The following is a 24774-nucleotide window of genomic DNA, read 5'->3' on the forward strand; positions in this document are numbered from 1 at the left end:
TTAAACACAATTTTGGTTTATTGTCAGATTTCCGGTTACCATGGAGAGTACAAGTCTGATATCAGAGTTCACACATTTTCAAATATCATAATATGTTATATATTGAGTTTATTATTATTATTATTATTATTATTATTATTATTATTATTATTATTATTATTTACCGGATCCATGGTAATTAAAATGAAAGAGAAGCGAGCGTAACTTTTTCATTTGGAAGTAGATGAGAAAGTAATTATATTATTATTATTATTATTATTATTATTATTATTATTATTATTATTATTATTATGTCTGTACGTCGATCCTTTTTCAGCAGATGTACGAATAATACGGTTAGATCTTCAATTTAAGCTCACAGATTTACAATGTGATGTTAAATGAAAGTTATATGTAACGACTTGACAAACGTTAAACTTTCCAAATATTTGCCAAAAAATAAATAAATAAATAAATATCCTAAGCTTCGTTCATTCGTTTGGTCTGTTGAAGCCATGTTCGCTATAACTTACGTTTGTGCAAAATTATTTTCAAGAATGAAAATAGTAAAAAGCAAATTTAGATCACGACTGACAGCCAAATACCTTCGTGATCAACTACGACTGGCAGTAAGTGACATAATTCCTGATTTTGAAACTCTGTCGCAGAGACATTCTGAAAACAGTTAATTTTAGGTTGTGATATTGTGTCCTATGTTTTATTGTTCATTTCTTTCTTCGTTACACGTACTAAACATTAGTTTGTAGCCTTGTACTGTATAAAATTATATTGAAGTGCTTGACGTAAGGAAAATGAAAATCCGTTAATAAGTCAGACAGTTGCTTCACTTCCCCTTCGGCTGTCCGCCTCCATCCATAGGTGCTATGCACGTTGCAGGTTACATAGTGGCTCGGCGCACGATCACATTTTCGCCACGGCTGCTCTAGAGGGATGCGATTATGTATGAAAACACGCGACTAGTGAAAAATCAACAATAGCCGCACCGAGGAAAACGTACCTTTAGCGCGTCTGGCCGCGAAACCAGGTGGCCCGAGTTCGATTCCCGGTCGGGGCAAGTTACCTGGGTGAGGTTTTTTCCGGGGGTTTCCCTCAACCCAATACGAGCAAATGCTGGGTAACTTTCGTTGCTGGACCCCGGACTCATTTCACCGGCATTATCACCTTCATTTCATTCAGAAGCTAAATAACCTGAGATGTTGATACAGCGTCGTAAAATAACATACTAAAAATTATAATCGTATAAAATTCCTGTATACACATTTGTTTAAAATTTGAACCGGACTCTGTGAAAACCCTGCCGAAGAAGGCAATTTCAACTAGAATGTGTTCCATGAGCAAAATCTGGCAACATGGAATTCTTCCATTATGCATTGACTCTGGTCGGCGGGACTCTACCGGCCAGGCCGCAAGTGATAATTCGAGAGGTTATAGATCCCCTCTGACGTGTATCTAAGTGCTGAGTGTAGTGTCAATCGATAGCTGTACGTCCAGTCACAGGCACGCAAGCAATGTGCTTCAAGTCACGACTCAAGCACTATCAGACCGTCATACACAAGTAACGTGCTTAGTGTAAGGCGCCTAGTATTACACCTATACAGAGAGGACCAACTATGTGCAGGTAGGTTCACTGTGCATACAACCTCAGGCAGTGGCGGCTCTCATGAGGCTAAGCCAAATTAATTTTGAGGCCCCTTAAAACAGTGTTCGTAAGAGATACTGAATAAAGCACAATAATCTTTCCCAAGACACACTATGAAACATTCATATAAAACAACTTTTATCTCCAAAAAGAAGAAAAAAAGCTAAACTGTATTAAACTTTATTTGATGAAATGCTTCAAAGAATAACCCTCTGAAACTAATGACAATTGTTACAGTTCACCCTGTATAAGTCCTTAGTACAGTGAAAGCTCATAAGTTCGACAGAAAACAAGTTCGACATTCTATAGTTCGACTGCTTACGTAGGAGAATTAGACACGCCCCTATAGGGGCACTAAGAAATGGGCTTGCCATTTGAATGGGAATTGGTTCTGTGTCTTGTAGTGATACTTTTGTTAAAGGAAAACAGAATATTTTATGCTCGGCCATGCCGAAATGTAGTAATGGTAACAGCCCTTTAATGGACCTCATTAAAGTACACCTATTCATTAAAGTTCAGGTGTTCCACCAATCAGAAAATACTATTGTAGCAATATGAAAGCGCAAGTATCGATTATTCTCGGATATGCAATCGAAAGACAAGCAGTTGTTACTACAATAATTAGCGTTAATTGTAAATAATATTCAAATAAATTCAATTTGTTATCTCGTTTTTCAATGTCTAATTCAATTTCAAGGTTATATCAAGATTAATGTTTATTTTACTCTCTAGATTATATCAAGGTCAATGTCGACATTTGTTTCTCGGAAAAAATCAGTACTTTCGCGTCTGCGCACATCTCACAATTTACGAGGTATTGCACAAGGTCAGTTCCGCTCCTCAGTCAGATAAGAATAACATGAATACTTATGAAAAATTTCAAGTTAGAAATATGGTCGAGCATAAAAAGTCCTATGAAACTTGACTATAATGGTAATTAAGACGCTCGTATGAAAATTATGAAACTCGCTTGCGCTCGTTTCATAAACGTATTCGCGTCTTAATTACTACCATTATAGGCTCGTTGCACAATGTACTATTATTGATTAGGACATCCATATTTAATCACTGATTTTAAATTAATGAACTCTTCTTTTTCTATTTGAGAATTGTGCCGTTTTTGAGACGGAAGTGTCGAAACCCACTGTGGTACTAGAAGCGCATACACAAGTCTCGGGGCGGGCAGGAAATGCAAGTACAATACTGTATTCGTTGATGGATAACCAATAAGAATTTGTATTCATTTCACCTGCCACACCCATTACCCTTATTGGACTGAACTTTCAATTCTGTTCAGTCGAATTTAGGAGAGACCACTGTATAAAGATATAAGAAATATAATAAGAAGAGACTTGTAAAAATTCCTTGTCATTATTTCTAAGTTTCTGAGGATTTTCGATTAATTAAAATGTGTCTCAGTGAAACGTACAGCAGAGTCCGTATAGGTCAGTTTCTGTCTGATGCTTTTCCAATTCACTGTGAGCTAAAGCAAGGAGATGCACTATCACCTTTACTTTTTAACTTCGCTCTAGAGTATGCCATTAGGAAAGTCCAGGATAACAGAGAGGGTTTGGAATTGAACGGGTTACATCAGCTGCTTGTATATGCGGATGACGTGAATATGTTAGGAGAAAATCCACAAACGATTAGGGAAAACACGGGAATTTTACTGGAAGCAAGTAAAGAGATAGGTTTGGAAGTAAATTCAGGAAAGACAAAGTATATGATTATGTCTCGTGACGAGAATATTGTACGAAATGGGAATATAACAATTGGAAATTTATCTTTTGAAGAGGTGGAGAAGTTCAAATATCTTGGAGCAACAGTAACAAATATAAATGATACTAGGAAGGAAATTAAACACAGAATAAATATGGGAAATGCCTGTTATTATTCGGTTGAGAAGCTCTTATCATCCAGTCTGCTGTCAAAAAATCTGAAAGTTAGAATTTATAAAACAGTTATATTACCGGTTGTTCTTTATGGTTGTGAAACTTGGACTCTCACATTGAGATAGGAACATAGGTTAAGGGTGTTTCAGAATAAGGTTCTCAGGAAAATATTTGGGGCTAAGAGGGATGAAGTTACAGGAGAATGGAGAAAGTTACACAACACAGAACTGCACGCATTGTATTCTTCACCTGACATAATTAGGAACATCAAATCCAGACGTTTGAGATGGGCAGGGCATGTAGCACGTATGGGCGAATCCAGAAATCTATATAGAGTGTTAGTAGGAGGCCGGAGGGGAAAAAACCTTTATGGAGGCCGAGACGTGGATGGGAAGATAATATTAAAATGGATTTGAGGGAGGTGGGATATGATGATAGAGAATGGATTAATCTTGCTCAGGATAGGGACCAATGGCGGGCTTATGTGAGGGCGGCAATGAACCTCCGGGTTCCTTAAAAGCCAGTAAGTAAGTAAGTAAGTTTTTTTAGCTGAACCGCTACGATGCAAGTTAAAAGTACAAAGTACTGAACTATTCTGATATTCCGGCCAAAGTAAAAATACAGAAAATACGAGACGTTTCAAGTTTCCTTCTTGCTGATTCATACCCAAGACCCGTTTGTTGTGACGTGATGTATGGAGCGCCATAAAGCACGAAGCGGCCAGAATTAATGAAGTTGATAAAACAGCTGAAGAATACTTGTGACAGTTCCAACACGTTGATTATGCGCCTGCTTATCTTCAGCCACGTCTTTCTTACGTCGCTGAGGTGCATAAAAATGAACATAACGTCACTCCGTGATGAGTAATAACACAGCAGACTTCAGTGCTGCTTCTGTTTAGCATAGTCCTCGGTTTGAACACCGCATCAAGATTGTGCCTAGCATGTAGATAAGGGCTTATCTTGTAGATAACAGGGGCGACGAGGCAAACCGCACGACACGATGGGGAAGCTTTGTCTAGAACACAGGCACACTGCAGGAATAAATACTTGTAGCCTCGTTTCTAGAGTCTTTCCTTCAAACATTTACTTTCTTTTTCCATCTTACTTGATTGCATTCTGCTCTCTCTCTTCATTTGTTTCTTTCTCGCTCATTCTCAAAATATGTTATTGGTTCTCAGCTAATAAATTAGTATTAAATTGTAATAAAAATAACGTAATCCAATTTAAATCCTGTCCAAGTTCAACCTCGCACATTTCAAACCAAATAATTAAAAACAGACCTCTAATAGAAACAACAAGAACAACCAAATTTCTTGGCTTAAAAATCGATAATACATTAAACGGAAAAAAATCATATTAAAGAAATTACACCTAAGCCAAATTCAGCATTTTTTGCTATTAGATCTATGCAAAAGATAGTAGATATCAATATCTTAAAATTCAAAATTCAAATTCAAATATATTCACAATTCACATTTGAAATGATACACATGAATATATACCCGAAATGAGCATTTGCTCGTGCTCGGGTACAGTCCAGTAGTCTACATAAATTTTACAGGGATCAATAATAAAGTTGATGTTAGAAACAATAATAATAATAATAATAATAATAATAATAATAATAATAATAATAATAATAATAATAATAATAATAGAATATCCGTGACGGAAATGATACAAAGATAGTAATACAAATTAATTCATTAATAATAATAATAATAATAATAATAATAATAATAATAATAATAATAAAACAAAAATATTTACAATAATAAAATAAATACTAAGACGGATAAAATAAAATATAAAACCACTAGCGAGAGTTAACACAACTTAATTAAGCATATAATAACCAGAAAAAAAAAGACGAACTCGAAAATCAACAGAAAAGTTCGTTGTATCGCAGACGATAGCAACCGCCGTATTGTCATTGTGTTGTGCATTATTGGTAGTAGGGGGGAGCTGAAAGTTTACGTAACTGCCGTTCTCTTCGAATCTTTTCATACAATCATGGGAAGTTAATGCTGAAAAACAAAATGTCTACGAGTCAAACTGTTCATTATTACTAGGATAAATATAAATAATACTGTAATATATTAATCAAGTTTCAGTTATAGATCTCCCCTTTCGTGCAAGAGATGTCGTATCAAAAATATTTTATGAATGGTGGGGAAAATATAAATTTCAAAAACAACACGCTTTGCATTCTTCCACTCGGTAATGAGTTTTGAAATAATATTATGGGGGAAATTCTACAGGCCTCCCAACTAACACTCTATATGCATTTCTGGATTCGTCCATACGTGCTACATGCCCTGCCCATCTCAAGCGTCTGGATTTAATGTTCCTAATTATGTCAGGTGAAGAATACAATGCGTGCAGTTCTGCGTTGTGTAACTTTCTCCATTCTCCTGTAACTTCATCCCTCTTAGCCCCAAATATTTTCCTAAGCACCTTATTCTCAAACACCCTTAATCTCTGTTTCTCCCTCAAAGTGAGAGTCCAAGTTTCACATACATGCAGAACAACCTGTAATATAACTGTTTTATAAATTCTAACTTTCAGATTTTTTGACAGCAGACTGGATGACAAAAGCTTCTCAACCGAATAATAACAGACATTTCCCATATTTATTCTGTGTTTAATTTCCTCCCGAATGTAATTTATATTTGTTGCTGATGCTCCAAGATACTTGAATTTTTCCACCTCTTCGAAGGATAAATTTCCAATTTTTATATTTCCATTTCGTATAATATTCTCATCACGAGACATAATCATATACTTTGTCTTTTCGGGATTTACTTCCAAACCTATCTCTTTACTTGCTTCAAGTACAATTTTTGTGTTTTCCCTAATCGATTGTCGATTTCCTCCTAACGTATTCACGTCATCCGCATAGACAAGCAGCTGATGTAACCCGTTCAATTCTAAACCCTCTGTGTTATCCTGAACTTTCCTAATGGCATACTCTAGAGCGAAGTTAAAAAGTAAAGGTGATAGTGCATCTCCTTGCTTCAGCCCGCAGTGAATTGGAAAAGCATAAGATAGAAACTGGCCTATACGGACTCTGCTGTAAGTTTCACTAAGACACATTTTAATTATTCGAACTAGTTTCTTGGGAATACCAAATTCAACAAGAATATTATATAAAACTTCTCTCTTAACCGAGTCATATGCCTTTTTGAAATCTATGAATAACTGATGTACTGTACTCTTGTACTCCCATTTTTTCTCCAATATCTGTCGAATACGAAAATCTGATCAATAGTCGATCTATTACGCCTAAAGCCACACTGATGATCCCGAATAATTTCATCTACATGGTTATCCATTGAAAATTTATACCTTCAAAATATTCATGTAAACTTAATAATTTTATAATAAAAGTATCACCACGAAAACAAATTTTGAATTGTTAAGAAAGAATGTCAAAATAGTATATTATGCAACGAGCCTATAATGATAGTAATTAAGAAGCGATTATGGATGTTTATGAAACGAGCGCAAGCGACTTTTTATGCTCGATTCTAACTTGAAATTATTCATTTTATTTGTATCTAACTGACCTTGAACAATATCTCGTAAATTGTGAAATGTGCGCAAAAGCGAAAGTATTGATTTTTTCCGAGGAACAGATGTCCACATTGACCTTGATAGCCTATAAGAACCTACAGAGTAAACTAAATATTAACTTCGATATAACATTGAAATTAAATTAGACATTGAAAAACGAGATGACAAATTGAATTTATTTGAATATTATTTACAATTAACGCTAATTATTATAGTAACAGAACATAACCTTCTGCGACAGTATTGGATTTCCAGCCTCCGTGACTTTTCGCTAATTCTCTTTCGATTGCATATCCGAGAATAATCGATACTTGCGGTTTTATAACGGTACAAAGCTGACTTGTCATTGGGTGAGGTTTTATAACGGTACAAAGCTGACTTGTCATTGGCTGAACACCTGTACTTTAATGAGTAGGTGTACTTTAATGACATGACTGCTACCAGGTGTATAATTACTAGCTACATTTCGGCATTGTCGAGCATAAATATTCATATACACTTAAACATTTCGAAATACAAAGTATGTTACCACGGAAACGAATTGCTAAAAGTGTATTTACTACGAAATGAACTAAATTTTATCGCAATGGTTGAATTTTTCTGTGAGTGAGGATGGGAATGAAAATCGTTTGGGCGAATATTCCTGGATCAATATTCTTGGGCGAATGTTTTTGGGTGAATTTTCTCTTTGGCCAATATCCATTGTGCGGACTAGTCTGGTTAGGTTACGTACCTTGAAACATTGTAACACAGGGTTCTAATCAAAGAGCTATTTAAGGCACACTTAACGGTTTGTGCCAAACCCGATCAGGAACAAAACCAGCAACCACAACAAAATAACTCGTGAACTGTTTGTATTTCAAGTTATCGCAATATTTTCCGTACATGATAAGACGTTTCAGAGAAATGCGACACTGAATACATTTACGTAATGACCTCGTACCCAAAAGCACTGTTAAAACATAAACCCGTTCCCTGACAACGGAGCACAGCAAACAATCATTGTCAAGCTTCAAACATCTATATGTATATAATTTGAATTGGTAATGGAAATTACGGGAAAACGGCTGGACGGATTTTAATAAATGACTCCTTTTTTTGAAGCTTCGAACTCAAAGTTTTTCAGAAAAATAGTAGTTTTGAGTGAAATGCCAATTTTTCAACGTAATTTTCCTATTTTCTAAAACCCATCTGTCGTCACTAACTAATTGCATTTCAGAATAAAACAAAACACACACTACAGTAAACAATATTACACGAAGGCCATGATCTGCAAGAATGCTGACATATTTAGAGCTCAAATTAAATTGGTTATTATATATTTCAAGACTTACTAAAAATAATTTACAGGTCTGATTCTGTGATGTGTAATTTTCTGAGTACAGCTGTGTATTGGATATTAAAATCTACAAAACGTGAGGTGGTTTGATGACATTATTACCATTAGAAATGAAATATTATTATAGTTAATGCCATGATGTAACTATTTTTCATTAATTACACTATTAATGCTATACTGATGACATGAAAGTGAAACGTTTTGGGGTTATATAAGTAGGCCCTAGATGTAGAGAATATCTTAAATTAGATCTTGATTTATATAATTTACTGAGTGGCGGCTATATAGTATATGTTATTGAAAACTATAAAACTTACGTAACATAACAATATTGTTATTAAAAATTAAATATTTTTGCAGTTATTAATCAAGTGGGGTTGGGTTTTTTTTCATATATTTAATGGCGATGTGGTGTCAATTTATATGCGTGATTCTCTACAGTATTGGCTCGAAAGAGCGCAAAAATTAGAGTTTCTAAGGAAAGACCAAAAGGTATTACTTACTGATAAAATATGAGGCCTACAAGATTTTGTAGTCTCCCGATCATTTCAGCAAGATCTCTTAGTAGGATAAAATGATTTTCCCCTCTACATTTCAAGCTCTACATGCAGCAGCTATACCAAGATGCTATGTCTATTGTTCGAAAGCATAGCAAACCTGACTTTTTTTAACTTTCACCTACAATCCACAATGACCTGAAATAGCTATTGCTTTACTCCCACATGACAAACCCACTGATCGTCCTGACATTGTTACTTGCTTTTTGGCGTTGAAACTCAAAACCTGAATGTGGATGGGTTCAAGAGAAAGTATTTGGCATGAAAAAAAAAACATTCAGAGGAAGTATATTTAATTATTACGGAAGCAAACATCTTACAAAATGTCTGGTATTCTTCATTGAAAATAAATCTGAAAAATTTTTATTTCAACGTCTAATGAAATTAGTTTGCAGCATTTGCTGCACAAGCCACTAGTCCATTATAAAACTTGTTGGAAAACTGTTTTTCCACTGAATAGCGACTGTTAAATTGAAAATGGAATTGGAACAGCTGAACAAAGTGCCTTGGGTCTGTAAGACACTAGCAACGAGGGAACGCAACCCCAGGTATTGCACAGCAATCAAAATACAAACTGTTTCGTCAGGTGCACAAAAGCAAGTGGCATTGTTCCCATGACAACAGCCTGCATAATTACTTCTTATTTGTAATGTTGATTGCGTTTCAGCCTGCATTCATCTGTTCCACGTAGGTTGATTCGTTCATATTGACCTGTGCTTTGTTTATGTGGGGTTCGTGGTTCAATGATCACGGTTCTACATTTTTCATGACCTGTTAATAATAATAATAATAATAATAATAATAATAATAATAATAATAATAATAATAATAATAATGATTTATTTAACCTGGCAGAGTTAAGACGGCCTTCCCTAACACTCAACCAGCAGTAAAACTGCGTTACAAAAAACACTACAAATTTACAAAGTACACTACAATTTTACACACAAAACTGAATAAGATAATAATAATAATAAAATGTAAACAACAAGTAAGTAGAAATCAGACATAATATATAACATACAGAAAGAAAGGAAAAAGCATAATAAAATGTGAACAGCAGGTCAAAATAAATGAGACATACAAAGTATAAAAAATAAGACAATTATTGATAATAGAGATCTGCCTATAGAGAAAACGTGGCATTTTTGGACAAAAAATGATTTTTTTCTGCAAACGGTTCCTAATAACCTATTCTGCATGTCTGCAAAGTTTCAAGGGCGTAAAATGATTGGAAATCCTTCTAATAATGTTATAATTAAACGTCCATTCTCTTGAAATGATAAGTTTAAAGTCATTTTTCTCCACTACATCCAAATCACTAAAGCTTCTACAAATTTATAGCTAAGACGCTGAATTCTTTGCTGTATATTCATATATCCACTGTAACATGCTTAATAATTTTGTGCATGCAAATTTTTCTAACTCTCAAACTTTTGAAGAAAAAAAATATGTGATACATAATAATGATAATAATAATAATAATAATAATAATAATAATAATGTATGTATTTATTTATTGATATGTATGTGCTGGATAACAGCCATTGGCCAATAAATGTCCAGCACAGTGATACAATTAATACACTAAAATGAACAACTATGGTACAAATTAAATACTTGAGTTAACAACAAAATAAAGAACATAGATTACAATAATTAATTTACAAGAATTAAAACAATAAATTATTAGGGAAAAAAGAATAATAATAATAATAATAATAATAATAATAATGATGATGATGATGATGATGATGATGATGATGATGATGATGATGATGATGATGATATTATTATTATTATTATTATTATTATTATTATTATTATTATTATTATTATTATTATTATTATTATTATTAGGCCTATTATTTTTGCAGTGTTCCTGTATTGCTGTTATTTTTATATTCCCTATAATATGTTCTTAAAGTGGTTGAAGAGAAGGCCTTATGGCCTTAACTCTACCAGTTAAAATAGATAAATGAATGAATGAATAAGGAAATAAATAAATAAACAAATACGTAAAAACAAATAAATAAATAAGCAAACGAATAAAAAAATAATACACCCGAACATATTTCTGGAACGTACTATACTCACTAACTCAGTACTGTTTACTATGACCGTAACGCGACTTTTACTGTATATGCTGCCTTGGTTCTGTGTGGAGGACGGTTGGAAGTTTACTAGTAGAGAGGGTGGGAGTGAAGTACATTAAAAAACTCAGGTACAATAAAAATTTGAAGTAAAAATAAAATGACGTCCCTGTACAAACCCACAACCTACATAACAATATGCCACATATTTTTTTAATCTTCATATTTAAAACCCGTCAGTAGGAAAGACTCCCATTTCTAACTAACCATTTATACAATCTTATTTTAAAATATTAACAATTCAGGTTTTTAACATCATAAAAACATATTATACTATATTAAAAACTCATGATTATATATTAATGTATTTCACATCTAAAAACTCATCAACTGAATACAAAGAATTCAAAATTAGCCATTTATGGATTCTTGGTGTAAAAGCAGTTGTATTTGATAATTTTTAGTGTTCAGGCAGTTTACTGTATTATAAATAAATAAATAAATAGATAGATACATAAATAGATAAATAAATAGATACATATATATATAAATAAATAAATAAAATAATTACAAAAGTATTGGGGTTACTGCATTTCACAATTTTTTCTCTGTTATCTGGTATTATTTAAAACAAACTGATGCTCAATTGTCTCCTAACTCAGAAGGGGTACTCAACAAATATTTTGAGACTGATTGAATGAAATTTGTACGAGAAGCAGAATTTTGAAAAACTGCCTTCCCCTTTTTTTAAATTGAAAAACTGAAAAAATGCATGAAGAAAATCAAATTTTGATACCTCTATTAGGTTGCTAGGATACATAACTGTATAAAAAAATAAAAGCTCAGGGTTTCCGTAATATTTTAATTTATTGTAATTCACATCATGATAATGAAACTAAATAGATGTTACCTTCGTGTTGCAATAAATTCAGTACATAGATAGTAATATAACTCACTATACTTACTTACTTACTTACTGGCTTTTAAGAAACCAGCAGGTTCATTGCCGCCCTCACATAAGCCCGCCATCGATCCTTATCCTGAGCAAGATTAATCCAGTATCTATCATCACATTCCACTTCCCTCAAATCCATTTTGATATTATCCTCCCATCTACGTCTCGGCCTCCCTAAAGGTCTTTTTCCCTCCGGTCTCCCAACTAACACTCTATATGCATTTCTGGATTCGCCCATACGTGCTACATGCCCTGCCCATCTCAAACGTCTGCATTTAATGTTCCTAATTATGTCAGGTGAAGAATACAATGCGTGCAGTTCTGTGTTGTGTAACTTTCTCCATTTTCCTGTAACTTCATCCCTCTTAGGCCCAAATATTTTCCTAAGCACCTTATTCTCAAACACCCTTAACCTATGTTCCTCTCTCAAAGTGAGAGTCCAAATTTCACAACCATACAGAAGAACCGGTAATATAACTGTTTTATAAATTCTAACTTTCAGATTTTTTTGACAGCAGACTGGATGATAAAAGCTTCTCAACCGTTTAATTTCCTCCCGAGTATCATTTATATTTGTTACTGTTGCTCCAAGATATTTGAACTTCTCCACCTCTTCAAAAGATAAATTTCCAATTTTTATATTTCCATTTCGTACAATATTCTGGTCACGAGACATAATCATATACTTAATATAACTCACTATATTATATTATGATAATGGAACTGAGTTGTTATGAAACACGTGAAACCTATCATAAGAACATATCATGACTATAATTTTTATTTCAGCGAGAAATAAATTATTTTATTTCCGCGTATCTGGTAAATTACACTCTAAGAAATAGAACTACAAAGAAGATTACCCTTCAGGGAACTAGAATCCCTCGAAAGACGTAAAACATTAAATTAGAAGGAATGTGTCGTCTTTCATGACAAATTTTGGCTTTATTGTCAGGAACTGCATGGGAACAAACGTTTTACGGACCTAGTAACCACTCATAATCCCTGTAGTTGACGCAAGTACGCGCTTTGTTCGTTGTCGTCAAGTGACTGAATTGTCCCACTTGTCTGACAAAGCAGCTGGAATCGCGCCACACGCAAAAACAATTGAATCGCCGCAGTCGTATTTCACGGTATGAATTCGGCATTAGCTGAACATGCATAATTGTGACAGGGAGGATCTATGTCGCAGTGGAATGCTAACGAAGTGGACCACGGCCTGCTATACCGCTGTGAGTCACATTAATCAGAACTGTGAGCATGGCAACCGACTGCAAACAATGGAACAGCGATTCCGCAATCATTATTATTAATTCGATTTGCAGCTTTCCATGCTTGACATTCGATATCGTTAGTGGAATCAATTTTTTATTCATGTGAAATCAATCCCGATATGTGGCTCGGATAAACATATTCAGACAAATTGGGTTGTAACAAATAACACGTGCTTTCTAATTATACGTAATACGTACCAATTAAAGTGAGAACTATATTAAGTAAGGGTTTCTCATATTACCCACTAGCCGTACCCGTGCGCTCCGCTGCACCCGTTAGAAATAAATATAAAGTAATTACATAATTAAAATAGGACGTTTGATCCAGGGAACATTCGTGTTTGATAGAAGGATAAATCGTTTAATATGTTACTTAATTTAAATTGGATCCAAATAATTAAAATGCGAACATTTTGGTCCAGAGACCACTCATTGGTGCAACGACAATTCCTTTAACATGTTTCTAATTTTTATTACATGCAACCATAGTTTAATGAACATTGACATCATTTAGATTTAATGTGTATATTTTATTTTACTTGTTATAGGTTTCCATTGAATTATGGTAATAAGTAATAACTTAATTTTAACCCTTGTTTTCTACGTATTCAGTAAATGGCGTTTGGCCCACTATGGTTCTGAACCCTTCAAATAACTTATATTATATTATATTATATTATATTATATTATATTATATTATATTATATTATATTATATTATATCAGAAGTTACTGTAATAACATTATAGCATTATGTCCATCTAGAGAAACTACACTTTCCAATGGTGAAATAATAATTAATTATACAAATCGGTTAATTTAGCTTCCGATATTACTTCATACAAACACAGAAACATTCTCTGTAGGCTATCTTTCATAGCTTTCGATTGTTGCTGTCCAAGGCCCCTTATAGACGAAGTCATTTGTTTTTTATTTCATTATAAGGCCTTTGATGGCAGTTATTTTAATTTTAAAACTCATTTATCTCATTAAATATCACTGCTATAAAAATTTTTCAAGGAATAAAACTTATCGAAAATTATTTTCAAAGAAACGTTTGTTATGTAACATTTTTCACAAAAATCAATAATAAGCGAGATATTTCGATTTAATTCAGGCCCCCTTATAACCCCCCTTTTAAATAATGTATTTTGAATGCCATATAGCCTAAAATCTAAGTTACAACGAACTTAATTTATATTCCAATTTTCATCGAAATCCGTTCATCCATTATCGCGTGAAAAGCTAACAAACATACAGACAGACAGACATACAAACAAAAATTTCAAAAACGCGATTTTCGGTTTCAGGGTGGTTAATTATATATGTAAGGACCAATTATTTTTGGAAAATCTGAAAAATTTCGGCTACAGATTTATTATTAGTAGGCCTATAGATTACAATGACACAGGGAAATCAAAACTCCCTAACTCTAATAAACCAAATTTTACAGGAGAGAGAAAAATCTTATTTCTCTTACTAACTTTAAATATTATACATTTATCTATTAATATTGTATAAAAGTACATTCTTTATTAATTAAATACTTCAAAACCTAAATTTTTACATTATATTACGCTACAATTTGAAATAAACACAGCTGGAGTTATTGATTTTCTGACTTCCACAGTGTATGAATTAAGAAAAGTGAATAAGTATGAGTCATGTGAAGAAAAAAAGATTCGTAAGCCTATATCAGAATTTCCTTATGAAACATTGGAATATACGAGAAAATGGAAGTTTATTATTAAGATTAACACTGCTACATTTTTTTAAGTTTCAAATATATGAGACAGAAAATCACAAATTATCATAAGGCACATCAAAATCTATACTAAAAATAAATCTGTAGCCGAAATTTTTCTGGTAATTTTCGATTTTCCAAAAATAATTGGTCCTAACATATATAATTAACCACCCTGAAACCGAAAATCGCATTTTTGAAATTTTTGTTTCTATGTTTGTCTGTATGTTTGTTACCTTTACACGCGATAATGGCTGAACCGATTTATATGAAAATTGGAATATAAATTAAGTTCATTGTAACTTAGATTTTAGGCTATATGGGATTCAAAATACGTATTTAAAAGGGGAGTTATAAGGGGGCCTGAATTAAATAAATCGAAATATCTCCCTTATTATTGATTTTTCTGAAAAATGTTACATAACAAAAGATTCTTCAAAAATGATTTCCGATAAGTTTTATTCTTTACAAAAGTTTGATAGGACTGATATTTAATGAGATAAATGAGTTTTAAAATTAAAATAACGCCATCTAAGACGGTGTAATGAATTAAGAACAAATGACTTCGTCTATAAGGGGCCTTGGACAACAACAATCGAAACCTATTAAATATTGCCTACAGAGAATGTTTCTGTGTTTGTATGAAGTAATATCGGAAGCTAAATTAACCGATTTGTATAATTAATTATTATTTCACCATTGGAAAGTGTAGTTTCTCTGTATGGACATAATGCTATAATGTTATTACAGTAACTTCTGAGTAAATCGAGGACAGGTAAGATTAAAATAGCTTCTTATCCACAGAAAATTTGATAGGCTATTTTGTACATTCGTTTTCTGTATTTCTTAAAATAATATTTATGTACACTCATTTTAATCTCAGAGAATTAACGAACAACGAGAGTGTATTGATTTAGTATGCAGTAATAGTACGTTAGCTTAGCAATTCATTATTTTATAATTCAAATTTTAACTATGCTCAATTGAATCGTGTTAAAATACATAAAATATATATGCAATAAATGCAATGCAAAAAAAAAAAATGGGTAATGAGCGAAGCAGATTATCTTGCGCTGTTGTAAAAGTTGTTCCCTGGATCAAACGTCCTCTTTTAATTATGTAATTACTTTATATTTATTTGTAACAGGTGCAGCGGAGCGCACGGGTACGGCTAGTACACAAATAAAACCACAAACAATATTAAAATGTTAACATAGTCTCATTCATGTTACAGATTCTGTTTTTTTTTCTCTCACTCTCATGTTCCTCCTGAGCATCTAGATTCTAGATTATTACTGTCCGCAAACAGAGTTTGGTAACACATCCTACTTTCCTCAGAAATAAACTGCATTTAATTTTGCAGTCCTTTTGCTTTCTTCTTTCAAGGGCAATGCTGAATTGTACTTTAGTTGACTGGGGAATGATGCATCTGTATTGGGTTTCTGGAAGTTAATCGACTCGATATTGTGCCTTTAATAGTCTTACTTACATGGATTTCATAGATTTTGTGACATTCTGAATACCGTATCGTATCACTTTACTCAGCTGGTTGAGCAATAGTGTTGCAACCTACCGGGAAATTAAGCTTGGAATGTAAAAACTCTCTTATTCCATGGAGTAAGTGGAGTTCTGGCTTCCACGAGTTTTAAAACAGCCCCCAGAATGCAGATGAATGTCGATATTAGTGTATTCTTGCCTTCCACGCATGCGGGACAAATTAAAAAGCATCATCCAGCCCATAACTAAATTTTGTCAAAAATTGGAGTTAGTGGGTTTTTGATCTCCCTGTCTCAATTATTACAGAAGAAAGAATTATTAATGCTAACTTTTTTTTCTTCCTATTCTCAACCATGACTTTTTACAATGCTACATTTGTTCGGATCAAATTTCTGCACGTTTAAAGGACAAAACTAAAATTCTTTCAATCATTTATTATCATAATACACTGCTCTCTTAAACTGACTGAGCATATTGGGAATTAAATCAATGGCTCTCCAAAAACACGCTATGAAATGTTTCATACTTACTTACTTACTTACAAATGGCTTTTAAGGAACCCGAAGGTTCATTGCCGCCCTCACATAAGCCCGCCAGCGGTCCCTATCCTGTGCAAGATTAATCCAGTCTCTATCATCATACCCCACCTCCCTCAAATCCATTTTAATATTATCCTCCCATCTATGTCTCGGCCTCCCTAAAGGTCTTTTTTCCCTCCGGTCTCCCAACTAACACTCTATATGCATTTCTGGATTCGTCCATACGTGCTACATGCCCTGCTCATCTCAAACGTCTGGATTTAATGTTCCTAATTATGTCAGGTGAAGAATACAATGCGTGCAGTTCTGTGTTGTGCAACTTTCTCCATTCTCCTGTAACTTCATCCCGCTTAGCCCCAAATATTTTCCTTAGCACCTTATTCTCAAACACCCTGAACCTATGTTCCTCTCTCAAAGTGAGAGTCCAAGTTTCACAACCATACAGAAGAACCGGTAATATAACTGTTTTATAAATTCTAACTTTCAGATTTTTCGACAGCAGACTGGATGATAAGAGCTTCTCAACCGAATAATAACAGGCATTTCCCATATTTATTCTGCGTTTAATGTCCTCCCGAGTGTCATTTATATTTGTTACTGTTGCTCCAAGATATTTGAATTTTTCCACCTCTTCGAAGGATAAATCTCCAATTTTTATATTTCCATTTCGTACAATATTCTGGTCACGAGACATAATCATATACTTTGTCTTTTCGGGATTTACTTCCAAACCGATCGCTCTACTTGCTTCAAGTAAAATTTCCGTGTTTTCCCTAATCGTTTGTGTATTTTCTCCTAACATATTGACGTCATCCGCATAGACAAGAAGCTGATGTAACCCGTTCAATTCCAAACCCTGCCTGTTATCCTGAACTTTCCTAATGGCATATTCTAGAGCGAAGTTAAAAAGTAAAGGTGATAGTGCATCTCCCTGCTTTAGCCCGCAGTGAATTGGAAAAGCATCAGATAGAAACTGACCTATACGGACTCTGCTGTATGTTTCACTGAGACACATTTTAATTAATCGAACTAGTTTCTTGGGAATACCAAATTCAAGAAGAATATCATATAATACTTCCCTCTTAACCGAGTCATAAGCCTTTTTGAAATCTATGAATAACTGATGTACTGTACCCTTATACTCCCATTTTTTCTCCATTATCTGTCGAATACAAAAAATCTGATCAATAGACGATCTATTACGCCGAAAACCGCACTGATGATCCCCAATAGAAATGTTTCATATAAAACAAATTTAATCTCGAAAATGAATTAGGGTTGCCAACAGTCCGGAATTTTTCCGGATTGTTAGAAAATCAGTCCTCTATGCACGAAAAAGAAATACAAGTTTTCAGGACGCTTAATGTCCGGAATTTTGTTCATTGCAATATTATATTCTGAAATGTCATATTGATATTTCATTATTAGAGATCCGACATAGTTTGCAATGACTACCAAAAACTTTTATAATTATGCGATATCAGAGCCTTCTTCAGTTACAAGCCGGAGCCATACGTCGGCAACACTGTAATTAACTGTCAAACGGAGGCCTACTATCCAGAACACGTGTTTGTGCTAATGTCGATTTTCAGTGTAAATTAATGTTACAATATAAGTGTGTGTCGATGGAATTATGTTCGCGGCCGTACCAAACGTTAATTGTTGATGTATTATAAACTAAATGCGTGTTGGCGACAAAATCAAGACAACAAATGAAAATATGGCTGCAGTCTTTGGTAATTTTTACGGTTATTATTAATGACAAAATGATTAATAATTCTTCTATATATTAAATATTGTATAAACTACATTTTTATAGTCTTACTTGTGGTTTGTGGTGTATCAGAATTCTAGCCAAATTGTTGGGTCTCGCCTGCTACATCAATAAAGTTACGCCGTTGGTTTTCAAGTTCATTGTAAACAGCTGTTTTGTGATCCCATAAATATGCAGTTTTGTTGAAGATTCGGAATGCCTGCTATACGTCAGAACTACCCATGTATAATTTGTAGATGCATACACTCAATATTATTAATATTATTTCTTTTGTAATAAATTAGTTATAAACATGTTTCTTTCCACTTCGTATTTACTGGATTTAAAGTTCACTGAGTTTACGCTAATTGGCACATACTTAATAGATAATGATACGTTTTGTTACGTATTAACTTATGTTGAATGCATGTTTCTTCATTTTTTCATAGATCTTTATACTTGGTCTTGGCCTATTTAAAATTATATTTTAGAAAATTTATAACAGATAATTTAGGATAACAGTAGGCCTATTTTTATGGTGACTGGCAAGGTTCAAACTAAAACTGGCTTCCTGGGCATCTGAAATATTTATAGAAAAGCACGACAGATAATCACATGAAATTAAAATGTATATGATATCCTAGACCTTTCACGTCAGAGGTGAAACAACATAAAGCCACAAAACATTGTCAATTTACTAGCCACATAATGGTTAATTGATTGGAATAGGGTACTGCGAAAGTACGTCGTTATTTTATTTATTTTTGGCACAAGTAACATTTATTTAAGTATTTATTTATTTTCCCTTGTACCATCAATAAAAAACACGCATGCTTTTAATTTTTTTAAGTTATAAGTGGCTGTATGCAAGTACTTACGCGGTATTCTGAAACTCAAATAAAATACTGTTTCAGATTCCGTAATAAATTACGTACATCAATACACTGAATCTTGATCAAATGCACTTAGATTTGTATCAACTAATGTCGAAAATGTACATGTGACAACGAAATCAAAGCACTAAACGTCAAACGTCATGCCTTTATTTCGCCTCCGTCTGCCTCCACTCAGTGTTGCCAAACCTACCCATGCTCCGGCTTGTAACTGAAGATGGCTCTGTATGATATACTTTTTGATGAGTAGATGCAAAGAGTTTGTAAGTATTATAAGTTCTTTGTATAGAACACAGAAGGGAGTTCGTAGCGTTTATTGGCAACATAGCTTGGTAGTAAATCAGCATTTGAATAACTAAGACAGAATGTGTATCAAAGGGCCACTGACTATTTGCAAAAATGATTTGATTACTATTGTTCACTTTCTAAGAAAATCACTTTTCTAAGCCTTAATGATACTTTCACATTCAGTGTCCTTACTGAAATTGTTAATATAGAACTTGACTTTGAAAATAATGATGTATTGCACCAGGAATATTGCCTATTGAAAGAGATGATGCCAATACTGAAATATCTATCAACTCCTCAAGAACATGGGGATATTGTTTTGAAGACACGACACGAGGGCAATTCTAATTGATTAACTGAACGTCAAAATACAAGTGTATTTGCATTGAAATTCATGATAAGTTTATGTGCTTTTTTATTTTTTTAATGTGTCCTGAATTTTCGTCCTCTAGTGTTGGTAACCCTAAAATGAAGCAAAAAAACAAGTAAAATCGTATTATTTTTTTTGTTTGAAATATCTCGAAGAATAACCCCCTGAAATTAATTACATAACTTACGGCTCACTCTGTATATACAGGAGTTTCCAAAAGTAACGCATCATTTTATTGGAATTAAGCTTGTTTAAGGAGACTTTGGACAAAAAGTTCAGACACGTGAAACCTTGTATTTACAAACCAATATTTTTATAAAAGTAAACTATTTTACGACTATTATTTTCCGAGTTATGACGTCATCAAATACATTTTTAAATGGCATCCTATAGTTTTTTAATATCATCTGCTAGAGCGAATTTCTAATATAACTAGTGGCTTGTGCAGCAAATGCTGCAAACTAAGTTAATTAGACGTTCAAATAAGATTTTTCAGATTGATTTTCAATGAAGAATACCAGATATTTTGAAAGTTATTTGCTTTCATAATAGTAAAATATACTCCCTCTGAATGTTTTTTAAGCCAAATACGTTTTTTCCTTGAACCTATCCACCTTCAGTTTTTGAGTTTCAACGCGAAAACGCAAGTAACAATGTCAGGACGATCGGTGCTTTTTCATGTGGGAGTAAAGCAATGGCTATTTCAGGTCATTGTGGATTGTAGGTGAAAGTTAAAAAATGTCAGGTTTGCTATGCTTTCGAACAATAGACATAGCATCTTGGTATAGCTGCTGCATGTAGAGCTTGAAATATAGAGGGTAAAATCACTTTATCCTGCTAAGAGATCTTGCTGAAATGATCGGGAGAGTACAAAAATTTTGTAGGCCTCTTATTTTATTAATAAGTAATACCTTTTGGTCTTTCCTTAGGAACTGTAATTTTTGCGCTCTCTCGAGCCAATACTGAAGAGAATCACGCATATAAATATCTACACCACACCGCCAATAAGTATATGAAAAAGACCCAACCCCATTTGATTAATAACTATAAAAATATTTGATTTTTAATAACAATATTATTCTCTTACGTAAGTTTTGTAAGTTCATTTGTATAATAACCGCCACTCAATAAATTATAGAAATGAAGATCTAATTTAAGATATTCTCTACATCTACTTATATAACCCGAAAACGTTTCACTTTCATTCGTCAATATAGAATTAATATGTATAATTAATGAAAAATAGCCACATCATGGCATTAACTATAATAATATTTCTTTTCTAATGGTAATAATGTCATCAAACCACCTCAAGTTTTGTAGATTTCAATATCCAATACACAGCTGTACTCAGAATATTACACACCACAGAATCAGACCTGTAAATTATTTTAGTAAGTCTTGTAGTTTTTAATAACAAATTGAATTTGAACTCTAAATACGTCAGCAATCCTGCAGGTCATGGCCTTCGTGTAATAGCTATTGTTTATTGTAGTGTGTGTTTTGTTTTATTCTGAAATCACGGCCGACTGCTGAAATGGAATTAGTTCTCAAAACTGACGAAAGATGGATTTTGGATAATAGGAAAATTACGTAGGAAAACTAACGCTTCACTGAAAATTACTATTTTTCTGAAAATCCTTGGATGCCAAGCTTCAAAATGAGGGGTCATTCATTAAAATCCGTTTAGCCGTTTTCCCGTAATTTCCATTACCAGTTCAAATTATATATTTCACTTTTGGTACAGAAGCACTACGATTACTATGGCAACAATTGTATTGTTGATATGGATGGTTCCTTACGGCCCTGCAACGCCTGAAGTCATAAAACAAGTTGCGAGACAAGAGATTTCGAAGTTAAGAAGAAATGAAAACAGTCTCCTCCGTTACCCTTGCAGAATGAGAAATAATGTTCAACCTGTGCTTCAGAAGTCAATATATCACTTTTGAAAAAAGAGGACCTTCCCAAGAATCCTACTTCAGAAGAGAGGAGGTCAGAATGCCGACACCGACATCTGTTTCTGAAGAACAAAACTAGTCTACGAACTTTTTAACAGCACCAGGACTTGACTTGGATGCTGATCGTCCTGGAAATGGAAAAACAGTAAATGGCAACCTTATTTGGTTCAGGCAACGGAGAAAAAATATCCCCAACCAGTTTGAGCATAAAAAAATCTTTACGGTGAACGGCAGGTGAGCAGGAACTATCACATTCTGAAGCGATATTAAATTGCCGAGATTGGATTAAGACCAAAAGTTATGTTGATTTCTACGACTTCATTTAAAGGTCTCGGTTTTATTGCTACAAAAAAATTGACGCCGGGAAGTCTTGTTGTCATAGTAATGGACACGAAGCAAGCAAATCGTTAACCTCTGAAAACGTGAGGTAGGCAAAAAAAAAGTTATGCATTAGCACAAGGTAGGGGAGTAGTGGGCACAGTGAGACACAAAATATTAAGACACATGTATGCAAGTGAAATTTCAAGTATTTTTAAAATCAGGTGCAATAGAAATATACATTAAAACATGGAGTATAATAATACATAAACAAAAATGTTAATAGATAAAGGACATAATATACAATACGTGTTTGTCAAAAAAATGCAAATGTCTCACTGTTCCCATTCAGGAGGGTACAGTGAGACACCACAGTGTCTATTAACGGACATTGAAATGATTTAAATTTATTTCAAAAGAAAAGAAAGCTTGCTAGTCTCTTTATCTTGCCATGTTCTATAGACTTATTTAGAATCATTTTGATGTCTGACTTCGAAACCATTGAAACATCTGGAACATTTGGAAAAGTGAATTTTCCATGACTTTTCAAACTTTTGCGAAAGAATAAAATGAATTTTTGGTGACAACAAAGCTTATAATTATAAGAATTTAATTTAATTCTTTATTATTTTTTATTATTTTTTTAAATTTTGCGAATAATTTTTTATTTAAGAAACCATTAAAATGTAATGTATCCATTATTTTAAGTTATAGTTCCTAAATTGGTTACTAGTATGTTCATTTTTAATGTTAGTTACTGGTAAATGTAATATAATTACAGTTTATTTTTGCAAATCATTGGTAAATGGTAACAGTGAGACGTCTCAGTGTACCCTTCAATGGAATGTCTCACTGTTCCCTTTACGCATAGTTCGTTTAAAAATGGCGCCATCACTTCAAAATCAAAACAAGAAAGACGAAACTTTGCAAAACATAACGTCAAATACAACAGTATTAGGTAACAAAACATTCATATTTCTATTTAATTTGTATATCCAATATAACCTTCATTAAACGCAAGCCAAAATTTTACTTCTAGAGTGAAAAATTATGAATTATTTTTTCATCACTCACCTTTATAACTAGAATCAATTCGAATATGAACATACTGTTACTTTACTCATGCAACATACAACTCCACTGTTACAAACATTTCAACATCAAACTTTACCATCTAATAAAAAATGTCTCACTGTACCCACTTCTCCCCTACTTATCGTTTAAACCTGTCTCTTTGCCTACTCAATTACATTCCATTTAAATAATACCGCTACATATTTAGTAAACAGAGAGACAATCACGCTAATGTACCCACAATTATACAGAGTGATCCAATTACTGCGGAGTCCCTGGGTAAATTCATGGCACATGTGGCGAGTCGAACAGATATTCACCCAGGACATCAGCTTTTCTAGTCATTATCAGGGAAAGGATTTCTACGTAAATACAGTAGTGGCAAAAAAAAAAAAAACCGGACCGACTCTTGTAGCTGATTTCAGAGCCTTGTTCACTCCAGAGCACGATAGACTGGTAACTAAGACTTTCGTGGTTCGAATCCTGCCTGGGAAGGAAACTTTTTTTTTTGTTCCTTATTCAAATTTATTCCCAATACTTTTCGATTATTGGTAAAATTCATGTTCTGGGAATAGTAAGTTAATTAAGTAGTAAAATATCGCTGCAATCGAAAAGTATTGGGAATAAATTTGAATAAGAAACAAAAAAAAAGTTTCCTTACCAGGCAGGATTCGAACCACGAAAGTCTTAGTTACCAGTCTATGTGGTCTGGAGTGAACAAGGCTCTGAAATCAGCTACAAGGGTCGGTCCGGTTTTTTTTTTGCCACTACTGTACATATTTACTAATAAAGATAGTATCAATTATATTTTGCATTATCTTCATATTTCACAACGTGTAGAGTTGAAAAAGTGTTACTTTTATATTTGAAATTTCTCCATATTTCAGTGTTTAGTATATAATTTAATTAATTCCCATATATTTTCCATATTTAATATAAAACAATCCATATTACATTAAGCCTAACAATAAAATAATAGTACATTATGCAACGAGCCTATAATGAAGGTAATTA

The 24774-nt window shown here is 33.3% G+C and overlaps 1 protein-coding gene across 6 annotated transcripts in view; it reads right to left on the reverse strand.

The window, feature by feature from the left end:
* Positions 1-24774, reverse strand: part of LOC138700916 (uncharacterized) — a 644305-nt gene that overhangs the window by 206822 nt on the left and 412709 nt on the right. The window lies entirely within an intron of this gene.

This window comes from Periplaneta americana, chromosome 6 (genome assembly GCF_040183065.1).
Source record: "Periplaneta americana isolate PAMFEO1 chromosome 6, P.americana_PAMFEO1_priV1, whole genome shotgun sequence".
Classification (NCBI taxonomy): domain Eukaryota; kingdom Metazoa; phylum Arthropoda; class Insecta; order Blattodea; family Blattidae; genus Periplaneta; species Periplaneta americana.